General features: G+C 43.5%; 2 protein-coding genes across 10 annotated transcripts in view; one reads left to right on the top strand and one right to left on the bottom strand.

Annotated features, from left to right (window-relative positions):
• The window catches only part of usp8 (ubiquitin specific peptidase 8), a 66,568-nt gene extending 57,285 nt beyond the window's left edge, over positions 1-9,283 (bottom strand). Inside the window, exon 1 of one of the 2 annotated variants that reach the window (XM_080214257.1) lies at positions 9,192-9,283. The gene's annotated coding sequence lies outside the window, so the exon portion shown is untranslated. The remainder of the gene's footprint in view (positions 1-9,191) is intronic. The other variant, XM_080214259.1, reaches the window with a different exon arrangement.
• A 120-nt stretch (positions 9,284-9,403) lies between these two features.
• Positions 9,404-14,795, top strand: part of gabpb1 (GA binding protein transcription factor subunit beta 1) — an 83,800-nt gene continuing 78,408 nt past the window's right edge. For all 8 annotated transcript variants that reach the window (XM_080214269.1, XM_080214268.1, XM_080214265.1 and 5 more), the window contains exon 1: positions 9,404-9,504. The gene's annotated coding sequence lies outside the window, so the exon portion shown is untranslated. The remainder of the gene's footprint in view (positions 9,505-14,795) is intronic.

Genomic DNA, 14,795 nt, shown 5'->3' with positions numbered 1-14,795 from the left:
ATGTGTGGGTTTTCTCCCACACTCTGAAGATATGTTGGTTAGGTGGATTGGCGTGCCAAATTGCCCCAAAGTGTAGATTGGTGAGATTAGTGCGGTAAATATATGAGGTTACAGGAATAGGGCCTAGATAAAATGCTCTGTTGATGAGTCGGTGCTGAATGGTCTTCTTCTGCACTGTGGTATTCTATGAGAAATGGACACAATATTGGTGTCCTAACCTGAGCCTTGTAAAGCTTTAGCATAACATTTCTTTTGTACTCAAGACTTCTTTTTCCAAAGCTGATAGTTACCAATGCATACGGGATCTATCAATGTGCTCTGTCACCTTCAAAGATTAATGCACATGAAGAGTTAAGTTACATAAGAAATAGGAGCAGGAGTAGGCCAATTAAGATAAAGCAGAAAGAGTGTTCCTGACAGATAAAAACAAAATACTGTGGACGCTGGGAATCACTTTCTGTTTTCATTATTACTGCTTATGATAGATGTCAGGTGGGTAATACAGTTGAGAATCAAGCTCAATTTAGATGGTCAATTGGGCAATTGAAAAAGGAAGCAGGGGAAGAGAGTATGAGAAGAGTCTGCTAGCTAACAAAAAAGGAAATTAAAATTCTTCTATAGACATATAAATAGTGAGAGCCAAAAAGTGGAGTGGGATGAAAATGTGGATTTGCGAATGGAGGCAGTGAGCATGGCTGAAATAGGAAATAGATACTTTACCTCTGTCTTTATCAAAGAAGATTCTGCAGAGGTGATGCTGAAAGCTGAAACAGTTCAGTATATCAAGAGTTTAAAATTGATAGCTTGACTACACTTAAGATAAGGTACCAGCATTCAATAAGATCCATCCAAAGTTAGAGGGGAGCATTTGGCATAATTTTCAAATCCTCCTGAGACTCAGGAGTGGTGATGGTGGACCACAGAATTACAAACTTTACATCCTTGTTCAAAAAAGGTGTAAAGTCCAGAAACTGCAGGCTAGTCAGTATAACTTTGGTAGGGAAGCTTTTGGAAATAATGATTCGGGGCAAAATTGTCCCTTGGACAAATGTGGGGGTAATAAAAAAAAGGCTTGTTAGGGACGAATCATATTTAACTAACCAGGATATTTAACCAACCAGTTTGAGTTTATTTAATGACATAAGCAAAATGATTGACTGAGATGCACATGGACTTTCAAAAGACTGCACAACAGACTTGTGAGCAAAGTATTGCTTATGGAATAAAAGGGAACTTTGGTACGAAATTGGTTGAGTGACAGGAAACAGACAGTAAGGGTGAATGGCTGCATTTTCATGTCCCAGCATGTCCTCAACTTCAAGCCAATTTTTAAATTTTCAAACAGGACCAAAAAGGCTGAAAATGATGGCCTCATGGGTGTCACCTGACTTATTTTGTGGATTGAAACCAGTCCATTGCCTTAAGACAACAAAAGGAATTTGGTGCCCTTCTATGAAATTGATCCAAAAGGGTATTATCATCAAGCTGAATGGGTCATTCAAACACAAAGATCCTGACTGTCTCAAACTCCCAGATGTTAAAATACAAGATGTGTAATCAACGTAACTATGCACATAATTGGAAAAGTATCTTGAATTATAAACTGCCACATGACAACCATGTTTCTATCTGCTTTTATAATCAGCTGGAAGCTGCTTGCAAACAGGGTTCCATTAAAAGCCGTGGGAATTAGCTGCAAGCCATCAAACAGCAAAGTTATGTAAGAGCAATACCACGTGAGAGGGAATCCCAACTGACAGGAGGCTTGAGAACCAACCTCTGCAAAGGTTGACTACAAAATACCTCATCATGCTGAAAATCCTTTGTCTTACAAGACACTCACTTCAACTTTAAAACTTTCATCTAAGAACAAAGATAATTATAAACCGTGATAATATATTTATTACCTTCATCTGTGTCTAATCATTATACATATGTGAGTGAATGTGACTCAACTGAGTGAAACATCATGTTATTTTTGGAGTAAATGAGTGAGAATAAATAATCTTTTGTTTTTAAATTTACAAAACTTGCTGTTAAAATTACTTAATTTGGGATTCACAATCTGCACGTAAGAAAATACACACTTCTAACTTACAATTGCACCGATCATGTTAGTAAAAGGAACTCAAATTCTGCTTGTGACAGTATTATTGGAATATTTTGAAACTTTATATTCTAATATCCAAGTCATCTACTCGTCAAAAAAATGGTCCCAGTACTGAACCATGGAGAACTACTAAACCATGGAGAGCAGCACTGTCTACCATCTTACAGTCTGAAAAACAACAATTTATCATGACTTGCTGCTTTCTGTTCTTAAACCAACTCTTTTTTTAAATTCAAGCTGACATTAATCCTATTCCATGAGCCTCACTTTTGGTAAACAGTTTTTAATGTGTACTTTGTCAAAGGATTTCTTAAAATCCAAGACAATATCCACTGCAGTCTCTTCATCAACCTTCTCTGATACTGCATCAAAAAAATTAATTAGTCAAATACCATCTATCTTTTACAAATTCTTGCTGGCTCTCCTTAATTACCACCAAACCTTGCCATGTGTCTGTTTATTTTATGTCCCTGATTATTGTTTCTAAATCTTATTCACCACTAATACTGAACAGTCTGTAGCTACTAGGTATATCCTTACACTCTGTCTTGAATAAAGCATCATGTTTGCCACTTTCCAATTCCCTGGCACTTCACCTGTCATCACGATGTGGAGATGCCGGCGTTGGACTGGGGTAAACACAGTAAGATGCCTCACAACACCAGGTTAAAATCCAACAGGTTTATTTGGTAGCAAAAGCCACTAGATTTCGGAGCACTGCTCCTTCGACAGATAATTGGGAACTCTGTTCACAAACAGGGCATATAAAGACACAAACTCAACTTCCAAAATAATGGTTGGAATGCGAGTCTTTACAGGTAATCAAGTCTTAAAGGTACAGACAAGGCCAGTGACCAGAGGATGCTGATTTATGGCAGCTAACAAAAGATACTGAAGGTGGCAAAAAGCAAGTTGCTGTGTCCTGGAATGCACTGTCTGAAAATGGTGATGGAAGGAGTTTCAGTAATTAGTTCAAAAAGCGAATTAGATATCTCCTTGAAGAGAAAAAAGTTATAAACAATGGTGGTGGGGAGGGGGAAGTGATTAGAAAGCTGGGACCAGGATTAATTGTATCACTCTATTAAACAGGCACCCTTGGCCAAGCAGCCTCTGCGCTGTATCATTCTACAGCTGTATGTTGTCCATTGGCTCCTTTAATAAAGGAAGTGGAAGAGCATTAAACATCAGAAATAAAATGAGGAAGAGCTTTTTTACCCATGGTGACGGTCTGGAATGCGCTGCCTGGGAGAGTGGCTGCGGGCAATGGTCTGTTTGAGACTCAAACAGACCCTTGTCTGCAGCAAACTACCCAGCCTTCAGGAGAACAGTGACCATGACACCATACAACCTTACCACAGCAACCTCTGCAAGACGTGCCGGATCATCGACACGGATGCCATCATCTCACGTGAGAACACCATCCATTAGGTATATGGTATATACGCTTGTGACTCGGCCAATGTTGTCTACCTGATACGCTGCAGCAAAGGATGTCCCCAAACATGGTACATTGGGGAGACTGTGTAGATGCTACAACAATGGATGAATGAACACCACTAAACAATCACCAGGCAAGAGTCTTCTCTTCCCGTTGGGGAACATTTCAGTGGTCACGGGCATTTGGCCTCTGATCTTCGGGTAAGCGTTCTCCAAGGCAGCCTTCATGACATATGATAATGCAGAGTTGCTGAGCATACACTGACAGTCAAGTTCTGCACATGAGGATGGCCTCAACCGGGATCTTGGGTTCATCTCACACTATCTGTAACACCCCACAACTTGCCTTGGCTTGCAAAATCTCACTAACTGTCCTGTCTGGAAACAATACACATCTCTTTATACAATGCTTAATGCTCCCTCCACTCACATTGTCTGTACCTTTGAGAATTGATTACCTGTAAAGACTCACATTCCAACCATTATTTTGTAAATTGAGTTTGTGTCTTTATATATCCTGTTTGAGAACAGAATTCCCACTTACCTGACAAAACAGCAGTGCTCTGAAATCTAGAGGCTTTTGCTGCCAAAGTGGTTTTTGCTACCAAATAAACCTGTTGAACTTTAACCTGCTGTTGTGAGACTTGTTACTGACTTCACCTGTATCCAGGGAAGATTGGAAGATTATGACAAGCCCTTCTGCCACATGACAAGTTTACGTCAGCAGATTTCAACATAAATAGTGCTACATAGAGGAAGGTGTTTAACTTGAACTGTCCTAATTTCTCCCCTCATCACCTGTCCATAAACAGAAAGGAGTTTTTGATTTCCCCGTTACAAAATATTTATAGGATCAAGAGAAACCAGAGTGTACTACCAACTCCCACAACTACTTTGACTACAGCTCTTCACATCCCACATCCTGTAAGGACTCCATCCCATTCTCTCAGTTCCTTCGCTTCCACCACATCTGTTCTGATGATGCCACTTTCCAAAATAGCGTTGCCGATATGTCTTCCTTCTTCCTCATTCGTGGTTTTTCACCTACGGTGGTTGACAGGGCTCTCAACTATGTTGAACTCATCCCCTGGGCCACTGCTCGCACCCCCTCCCAGAACCAGGATAGGATCCCCCTTCTCCTTACTTTTCACCCAACAGCCTCTGCATTCAAAAGATCATCCTCCGCCATTTCTGCCAACTCCAGCATGACGCCACTACTCAACACATCTTCCCCTCAACCACCTGTCAGCATTCCACAGGGACCTTTCTCTCTGGGACATCCTGGTCCTCTCCTCTACCACACCCAACACCTCACCCTCTGCACATGGCACCTTACCTTGTAATCATAGAGGGTGCAACACCTGTCCCTTTACCTCCTCCCTGCTCAACATCCCAGGTCCTAAACATCCCTTTCAGATGAAGCAGCACTTCACTTACACTTCCCTCAATCTGGTCTATTGCATTTGCTGCTCCCAATGTGGTCTCCTCTACATCAGAGAGACCAAACATGGGCCGGGTGACCGCTTTGCTGAACACCTTCAGTCTGTCCGCAAGCAGGACTCAGATCTTCCTGTCGCTTGCTACTTCAGCACACCACCCTGCTCTCCAGCCCACATGTCCATCCTTGGCCTTTTGCAATGTTCTAGCGAACCACAACACAAACTGGAGGAACAGCACCTCATTTTCCGATTGGGCACTTTACAGTCTTCTGATCTGAACATTGAGTTCAAAAGCTTCAGAGCGTGAACTCACTCCTCCACGTTCACCCCTATTTCCATTTATTTTATTTCATTTTGTTTCATCTCATTCATCCATTTTCATCATCCTTTTTTCTCACTTCCATTTTTCCACTTCTCCATTCCAGCTCTCGTTGCCCTCTCCCCCATTCAGAGCAACTTCCATAATACCTCTGTTCTACCATTCCCACAATCTGATCACTTAATGGACACTTGTAGCACCTTCTCAGCTTTCTGTATCCTCATTTACGTTCCCTTTGTCCCATTCCACCCTCCCCCCACTCCTAATATAAATCTCTGCTGATTCTCTTTGAGCTCTGATGAAGGATCATCCAGACTCAAAACATTGGTTCTATTCTCTATGCCCTGTCCATTGAAGGCAGGCATGCCATAACCATCTTGACCACTTTATCCACTTGTGTTGCCACTTTTAGGGAACTGTGCACCTGTATACTTAGTTCCCTCTGTATGTTAATGCTTCTAAAGGTTCTGCCATGTACTATATACTTCCCCCCGCATTAGACTTTGTAAAATGCATCACCTCACGTTTGTTTGGGTTAAATTCCACCTGTCATTTCTCTGCCCAAGTCTCCAGCCTATTTATATCCTGTTGTCTCCTCTGGCAATCCTCCCTACAATCCGCAGCTCCTCCAATCCTTGTGTCATCCTCAAACTTACTAATCAGACCACTGACACTCACCTCCAAATCATTTATATAGATTACAAACAACAGGGATCCTAGCACGGATCCCTGCACCACTGATCACAAATGTCCAGTCAGAAAAACATCCTTTTACTGCTGCTCTCTATCTGCTAAGATCAAGCCAGTTCTGTATCCATCTCACCACAGTTCCAATGTGACATCACCTTCTGTATCAGCCAGACATGATGCCAGCGTTGGACTGGGGTAAAACAGAAAGAAATCCCACAACACCAGTTTAAAGTCCAAGCAGGTTTATTTGTAGCAAAAGCTGCAAGCAACTGGTGTTGTGGGATTTCTTTCAGCCAGACATGTCAAAGGCCTTGCTCAAGTCTATGTAGGCAACCTCCACACTCTGCCCTCACCGTTAATCTTTGTCACTTCCTCAAAAAACGCAATCAAGTTTGTGAGACATGATCTTCTGCGCACAAAGCCATGCTGCCTATTGCTAATTGTGAACTTTAGGAAACAAACATAAGGTTTAGGAAACTGAAGATAGATAGAGCTCTCAAAGAATATAAAGAAAACAGAAAAGAACTTAAATAAGGAGTTAGGAGGGCTCAAAGCGGCTACGAAATGTATTTTGCAAACAGGATTAAAGAAAACCACAAGGCGTTTTTATGTATATAAGGAGCAAAAGGATAGGTCCACTCAAGGCCAAAGGAGGGAATTTATGCACAGAGTCAGAGCAAGTGGGATCAGTATTCATAAAAGAAAAGGACATTGTGGATGGTGAGTCGAGAGAGGGGTATGTTGATATTCTAGAGCAATATTATAGAGCAATACCCCAATATGAAAAAGAAAGGAAATGTTTGGTGTTTTGAAAAGCATTCAGGGGTTTCAGGGGATACTTTTCCAAATGTGAGTAAATCCTGTCCCTAATAATCTTCTTCAATAACTTCCCTACCACTGACACAAGGCTCACTGGCCTGTAATTTCCTGGATTATCTCTATTGCCCTTCTTAAACAAAGGAACAATATTGGCTATTCTCCAATCCTCTGGCACCTTTCCTGTGACTACTGAGGGTATAAAGATTTTGTACAAGACTCCAGCAATTTCCTCTCATTGCCTTCCTCAGTATTCTGGGATGGATCCCCTCAGATCCCTGAATGCTTTTCAAAACACCAAACATTTCCTTTCTTTTTCATATTGGGGTATTGCTCTATAATATTGCTCAAGAATATCAACATACACCTCTCTCGACTCACCATCCACAATGTCCTTTTCTTTTATGAATACTGAGGGAGGCGATCGAACCTGGGTCCCTGGCGCTGTGAGGCAGTAATGCTAACAGCGTGGTTAGCCTTTCCCCAATTTAGAACTTTCACCCAAGGACTACTCGTATTTATTAGGTCAGAAATTCCAAGATTTTGATCAAGCAACATATAAATACACACAAACATGTGAGGCAGAGAATGATGATGTGCAAAGACTGGGACAGGCCTGTTTCCGACAGTCTAATAATTCAGACATCATTGCCCTGTTCTAACTGTAATCTCCATCAACCTCTGAAATTGCTGCACTCCTCTAATTCTCACCTCTTGGTCATCCCCAATTTCCATTATTCCAAGTTTAATGGCAGCATGTCCAGCTGCATGGGCTCTGAAATTTCCTACCTGAACCCTTTCCCCCATTCTTTCCTCCTTTTGAATGCTCTTGTTGATTGGCTAATGAACAAGGAAGCTGAGTGAGACTCAATGGGCCATTTTCAGGTTGGCAAACTATAACTATTGGGGTTCCACAGGGACCAACGCTGGAGCCTCAAATGCTTACAATCTACACTAATGACTTGAATGAAGGGACCAGTGTGTGGTCACCAAAGTTTTAATGACACAGGGTAGAAAAAACTAAGAAATAGGAGCCTACTCTACCATTCAACACAATCATGGCTGATCTCAGGTATCAACTCCATTTCCCACCCAGTCCCGCATCCCGTAATTCTGAGACCAAAAATCCCTTGACCCCTGCCTTAAATATATTCAATGGTGGAGCATCAACAACCCTCTTGGGTAGAGAATTCTAAAGATTCACAATCTTTCTCAGCGAAGAAATCTCCCCTCATCCTGAGACCATACCTGTGCTTTGTTTCCAATGATCAGGGAATCTAATCTCTTACCATTCTCCCTGTCAAACCCCTTTAGAATTTTGTGCATTTCAATGAGATTGCTTCTCATTCTTCTAAACTCCAAAGAATATATGCCCAGTTTACATAGCCTCTCATCATGGGACAATCCCATCATTTTAGGGACCAATTTAAGTGGAGCTTTGTTATACTGTTTTCACTGCAAGACTTAAAATGTTATCTCTATTCTCTTTCCATGGATGGTGTCAGACCTGCTGAAATTTTCCAGCATTTTCTGTTGTTGCAGATTCCATTACCTGCAGTAATTTGCTTTCACATCCTTTCTTTAACGTGAACACTAAAACCGAACATAGTATTTCAGATGCAGTCTCACCAAAACCCTGTATATTCTTGTACTCCAATCCCTTGGAAGTAAGGTTTGAGTATGCAAAAAATGTGCAAAGTGATGGACATAGTTTAAATGGCCAGGCAAAAAAATTGACAAATGTGGGGAAAATGTAAAATTACCCACTTTTCGTAGCAATAACAGAAAATAAAAATATTATTTTAAAGGAGAGAAAGATGAGGAGAAATTTCTTCTCTGGGAGGATGATGAATCAGATTAGCTAAACTCTTAACGATGTGGATTTGCTGGCATTGGACTGGAGTGGGCGCAGTAAGAAGTCTCACAACACCAGGTTAAAGACCATAGGTTTATTTGGTAGCACGGGCTTTTGGAGCGCTGCTCCTTCTTCAGGAGAGTGCCTCTTACTGTAGCACAGTGGTTTCCACTGCTGCTTCACAGCTCCAGGGATCTGGTTTTGATTCCCAGCTTGGGTCACTGTCTCCTTGTGTCTGCATGGGTTTCCTCCAGGTGCTCCGGTTTCCTCCCACAGTCCAAAATTGTGTGGGTTAGGTTGATTGGCTATGCTAAAATTGTCCCTTACTGACCTGAGATGCTTAGGTTAGATGGATTAGTGGTAAAATATGTAGGGATAGGGGGTTAGGGCCTGGGTGGGATTGTGGTCGGTGCAGATTCCATGGACTGAATGGCTTCTTTCTGTACTGTAGAATTTCTACAATATAGAGATTACTCTTAATGAATGGTGAAACAAGCTGGAGGGATTATTTATGTTAAAACCCACCTCTGAGCACGTTTCCTCGTCTCCCAGCCGAACAGCCCAAGTGCCAGGTGCGCTGCACAAATACAAGTTGTTGTTGGCTCCTTCAGCAAGATGGCGGCGGACAGCTGGAGCGCGCGGTCCAGGTCACGTGTGCCCACACTCACCCTCCGCGGTCCGCTTTACGCTCGCTCCCAGCGCGGGGCCTGAGCGACCGAGCGGCACCCCCTCAGCAGGCCCGGCCCGAGCGGCACCCCCTTCGGCAGGTCCGGCCCGAGCAGCACCCCCTTCGGCAGGCCCGGCCCGAGCCAGTTTCAGCCCTTCACCCAGTGTCGAGGTAGGTGTAGGCCCCGGGCTGAGGGAGGGAGCGAACGCCGGGGGCTGGATCTCGGTGCGGGCCTGGCGCCACTCTCTCTCTCTCTCTCTTTCTCTGTCTCTCCCGGTGCCGGCGGGCGGTGAAGCTTTTCCAGGTCACGCTGAGGCGATGGCCTACCGGATGTGGAAGTTGATCTTTCTCTCGGCGCCGGGGAGCGGACTTCCCCCGGAAAGGCCCCGGGCCGCCCGCCCGCCCGCTTCCTGTGAGCGGCCAGCCGGTCCTGGGGCTCGGGCCTCGGCGGCGGAGCTTCCTGAAGCCTCGGCTCCAGGTTTCCGGCCTCCCGGGAGAGCGGCACTCGGCCAAGCTCTGCTTCACAATCCGCCCCGGGGTTGGGGTGGGGTAATCGGGGAAAGGGCACAGAAAGAGTCCAGGCTGGGCTCTCCACGGGGTCAGAAATAAAAGCCCCAGTTTGAGTAATTAAAATGGTTGAGTAGAGTGTAATTTAATACTGACAGTAAATGCAGGGAAATAGTGACCAATCCTGTTGTGAGTAACATTTGTGCAGATTCTGTGTGGATTTAAACGTTGAGCCAGTTCAGGCCATGTAGCCCTCATCCTGGGATTAAACGTTCCCTTTTCAGCAGCAATCCCTATTAAGACTCTGGGTGACTTTTCTAATAATTCCTCTCCATCCCATCCCGCACCTGGGATGCTGAGAACAGTTCTAACAACTCTGCCTTACAGTCAAACCTGAAATTTACATCGATCCACTCTTTCTCTGGGAAGTCTCAACTATTAGAGTTATAGCATGCATGTGGTCCTGTAAGAATTGCTGAATATGTCTACGGAAGAATAATTCATGAGGTGTCTTCCTTATGTGGAGCTGTGTATTTAATCTTATTGCTGACTAAACATAGTTAACACAGTAAAATTTTAAACTTTCTTTAGTGTACAAGAAACAATACTTTTCACTGTGTACTAATACACGTGCCAATAATAAGTCAAGATTCGCATAATCAAACAATGCCTGCATTATCGCACCCTGTCAAAGTTGCAGTTGGAATAGTAGCTCCGATATTAGCTGCAGCAAGTGAAGACCCTGCAGAAACAACAGCTTCTAATAATTGGTCAAACTTGAGTTACCTTTTTTGATACGTTTCTTCATTATTTTAATGGTCTTCATCTGAATTTGTTGAATTATTTCCAAAAATACACTACTTTCTAAGGGGGAAAACTGGTTTCAGACAGAAAATAGTTGTTTGAGTGCCTGATGTTTTGAACTACTTTGAAAGCAGAATTGTGACTGCTGTCACTGTAGCTTAGACATCTTGTGGAGATGCTGGCATTGAACTGGGGTAAACATAGTAAGAAATCTCACAACACCAGATGAAAGTCCAACAGGTTTATTTGGTAGCAAAAGCTACTAGTTTTTTGGAGTGCTGCTCCTTCATCAGGTAAGTGGGAGTTCTGTTCACAAGCAGGGCATATAAAGACACAAACTCAATTTACAAAACAATGGTTAGAATGTGAACCTTTACAGGTGATCTTAGAGGTGCAGACAATGTGAGTGGAAAGAGGGTTAAGCACAGGTTAGAGATGCGTATTGTCTCCAGCCGAGACAGTTGGTGAGATTTTGCAAGCCCAGGCAAGTTGTGAGCATCGTGAGGGTTACAGATAGGTTCGTGTCACACTAAGATGGGCGTTCTCGGATGGGCATTCTCCAGGATGGCCTTCATGACACATGAATCGTTGAGTGGAGACTGATGGTTGGGTTCCGCACACATGAGGATGGCCTCAGCCTGGATCTTGAGTTCATGTCACGCTATCTGTAACCCTCACGATGCTCACAACTTACCTGAGCGTGCAAAATCTCACTAATTCCTGGCTGGAGATAATACATACCTCTTTAACCTGTGCTTAACCCCCTCTCCACTCACATTGTACCTTTAAGACTTGATTATCTGTAAAGACCCGCATTCCAACCATTATTTTGTAAATTGAGTTTGTGTCTTTATATGCCTTGTTTGTGAACAGAACTCCCACTTACCTGACGAAGGAGCAGCGCTCCAAAAGCTAGTGGCTTTTGCTACCAAATAAACCTGCTGGACTTTAACTTGGTGTTGTGAGACTTCTTACTGTGCTTAGACATCTGGTCGTGGTGGTGGTGGAGGCAAATCGATAAGGGAGTTTAAGGGTCTTTTAGATAAGCACATGAATATGTAAGGATTAGACGGATGTGGACTAAGGGCAGACAGAAGGGATAAGTTTAAGAGCATAAGAAATAGGAGCAGGAGTAGGCCATCTAGCCCTTCGAGCCTGCCCCGCCATTCAATAAGATAATGGCTGATCTGAAGTGGCTCAGTTCCACTTTCCTGCTTTCTCCCCATAACCCTTAATTCTCTTGTCTGTCAAAAACCTATCTACCCGTTTCTTAAATATATTTAGCGAGGTGGCCTCCACCACTTCAACGGGCAGAGAATTCCAGAGATTCACCACCCTATGAGTGAAGAAGTTCCTCCTCAACTCTGTTCTAAACTGCCCCCCACCCCCCCCCCCCCCCCCCCCCATCTTGAGGCTGTACCCTCTAGTCCTGCTGTCCTTTCTGAGCGGGAAGAATCTCTCTACCTCTACCCTATCCATCCCTTTCGTTATCTTATATGTCTCTATAAGATTCCCCCCTCATCCTTCTAAACTCCGAGTACAGACCCAGTCTATTTAGTCCCTCTTCATAGTCTAACCCCCTCATCTCCGGTATCAGCCTTGTGAACCTTCTCTGCACTCCCTCCAAGGCCAAAATATCCTGACGCAAGTGTGGCGACCAAAACTGCACACAGTTCTCCAGCTGCGGCCTCACCAGTACCCTGTACAGTTGCAGCAAGACCTCTCTGCTTTTATATTCTATCCCCCTTGCTATAAAGGCCAACATTCCATTCGCCTTCTTGATCACCTGCTGCACCTGCAGACTGGGTTTTTGCGACTCATGCACAAGGACCCCCAGGTCCCTCTGTACCGTAGCATGCTGCAGCTTTTCGCCCTTTAAATAGTAGTCCCTCCTACTATTATTCCTGCCAAAGTGGATAACCTCACACTTGCTAACATCGTACTCCATCTGCCAGGTCCTCGCCCACTCGCTCAGCCTATCCAGATCCCTCTGCAGACTTTCCACACCGTCCGCACAATTTACTTTTCCACTCATCTTTGTATCATCAGCAAATTTTGTCACCCTACACTCAGCCCCCTCCTCCAGATCATCTATATAAATGGTAAATAGCTGAGGCCCCAGCACCGATCCCTGCGGCACTCCACTAGTCACCAATTTAATTTGGTTTAATTTGGCTTCCTGTTTGGCACAACATCAGGGGCCGAAGGGCCTGTTCCTGTGCTGTACTGTTCTTTGTTCTAGCAATTTGGAATTGAAATTTAAGAATCGCAATGTATGTAGTGCTTCACAAGTTTAAAATGTTTGTGAAAAGTTTGCTTGTCCTTGGAACAGACCTGCCTGCTTGGATTTTACCCAGCACGTAGAGCGGTGGCTGTATCCATATTACCTGTGCCAGTCTTTGCAGTGTAAATTTTCAGAATTGTCTGAGATTGAATTTGCATTTCTGTAGTGACATCTTTGCGGATGAAACCCTGATCCATTTTGCAGCATCTGAGCCAAATTCTGCTGGTTCTGGCCTCCAGTGTAGTGAAAAGGATGCATTGTCTCATGGCCACTGATCACCCCCCCCCCCCCCCCCCCTCAAAAATGTTCCTTACTTTGGGGAAAAAATTATTACATCCCAATTTGATGCCTGCCTTTTCAGTACAGTATTTTGTTGAATGGGATGTGGTTTTTTTTTTACAGTTGTTATGATTCTTGGCCAGACCCCTGAATTCTTGGGAAATTTGGTTAGGAATCAATAATGTTTAATGTAAACAAAGCTCGAGGTTCAAGACACTTGCTAAGAGAATAAAACCACAATATTCCACAGGTTTTGAACAAAAAAATAAACTTTACAATACAAAATCAAAAAGATAAAACAGTTTATAGTATCTATTGTGTATTTACCCTGAATGTTAAGTGAATGAGGAACATATGAATTGACATGCACAGTGTGGTCAAACATTGCGACAAATAGTCATGATCTGATTAGGGATAATCAACACGGTTTTGTGCATGGTTAGAGTTTTTTGAAGAGCTAACCAAGAGGATGGATGAGGGTAGGATGGTAGATGATGTCTGTATGGGCTTTAGCAAGGCCTTTGACAAGGTCCATGTGATAGGCTAGTCTGGAAGATTAGGTCATGTGGGATACATTGAGAGCTAGCTAATTGGATTCAGAATTGGCTTGATGGTCAATGGCTGTTTCTCGGATTGGAGGCCTGTGACTAGTGGTGTACCTCGGGTCAGTGTTGGGACCCTTGTTATTCGTTATTTATATAAATGATTTGGATGTGAATGTACAAGGCATGGTTAATTTTGCAGATGATACTAAATTAGGAGGTATCAATAGTGAAGAAGGTTATCAAAAATTACAGGGGGATCCTCATCACTTAGGGAAATTGGCCAATTGGTTTCAGCACAGATAACTGAGATATTGCATTTTGGAAAGTCAACAGTCGGACTTGTACAGTGAATGTTAGGGCCCTGACGAGTGTTGAGGAACCTAGGAGTACAAGTGCATAGTTCATCGAAAACGGTGTCGCAGGTAGACATGGTAGTGAAGAAGGTGCTTAGCACGCTGCCCTTCATCAGTCAGCATTGAGTATAGGAGTTTGGACATTATGTTACAGTTGTATAAGTTTTTGGTGAGGCTGCACTTGGAGCATTGTGTTCAGTTTTAGTTGCCCTGTTATAGGAACGACGTTGATAAGCTGGAAAGAGTACAAAGAAGATTTGTGAGGATGTTGCCAGGACTACTGGACCTGAGTTACAGGGAGCAGTTGGTCAAGCTAGGACTTTATTCCTTGGAATGTAGAAGAATGAGAGGTGACCTTATTGAGGTGTATAAAATAATGAGGGACATCGATAGGATGAACGCACATAGTCTTTTTCCTAGGGCAGGGGAATCGAAAACTGGAGGGCATAGGTTTAAGATGAGATGGGAAAGATTTAAAAAGGATCTGAGGGGCAACTTTTTCGTGCAGAAGGTGATGTGTAAATAAATGAGCTGCCAGAGAAAGTGGCTGAGGCAGACACATTAGCAACATATAAAAAGCATTTGGATAAGTACATGGATGGGAAAAGAGTAGACGTGTATGGGTCAAATGTGGTCAATTGGGATAGCTGAGAGGGCTCCCTGGTCGGCATGGACTGTTTCGGCTGAAAG

This window comes from Carcharhinus amblyrhynchos, chromosome 28, assembly GCF_965287045.1.
Source record: "Carcharhinus amblyrhynchos chromosome 28, sCarAmb.v2.hapA, whole genome shotgun sequence".
Taxonomy (NCBI): domain Eukaryota; kingdom Metazoa; phylum Chordata; class Chondrichthyes; order Carcharhiniformes; family Carcharhinidae; genus Carcharhinus; species Carcharhinus amblyrhynchos.
The sequence above is the reverse complement of the archived record's forward strand: the minus strand, read 5'-3'. Positions and strand labels throughout refer to the sequence as shown.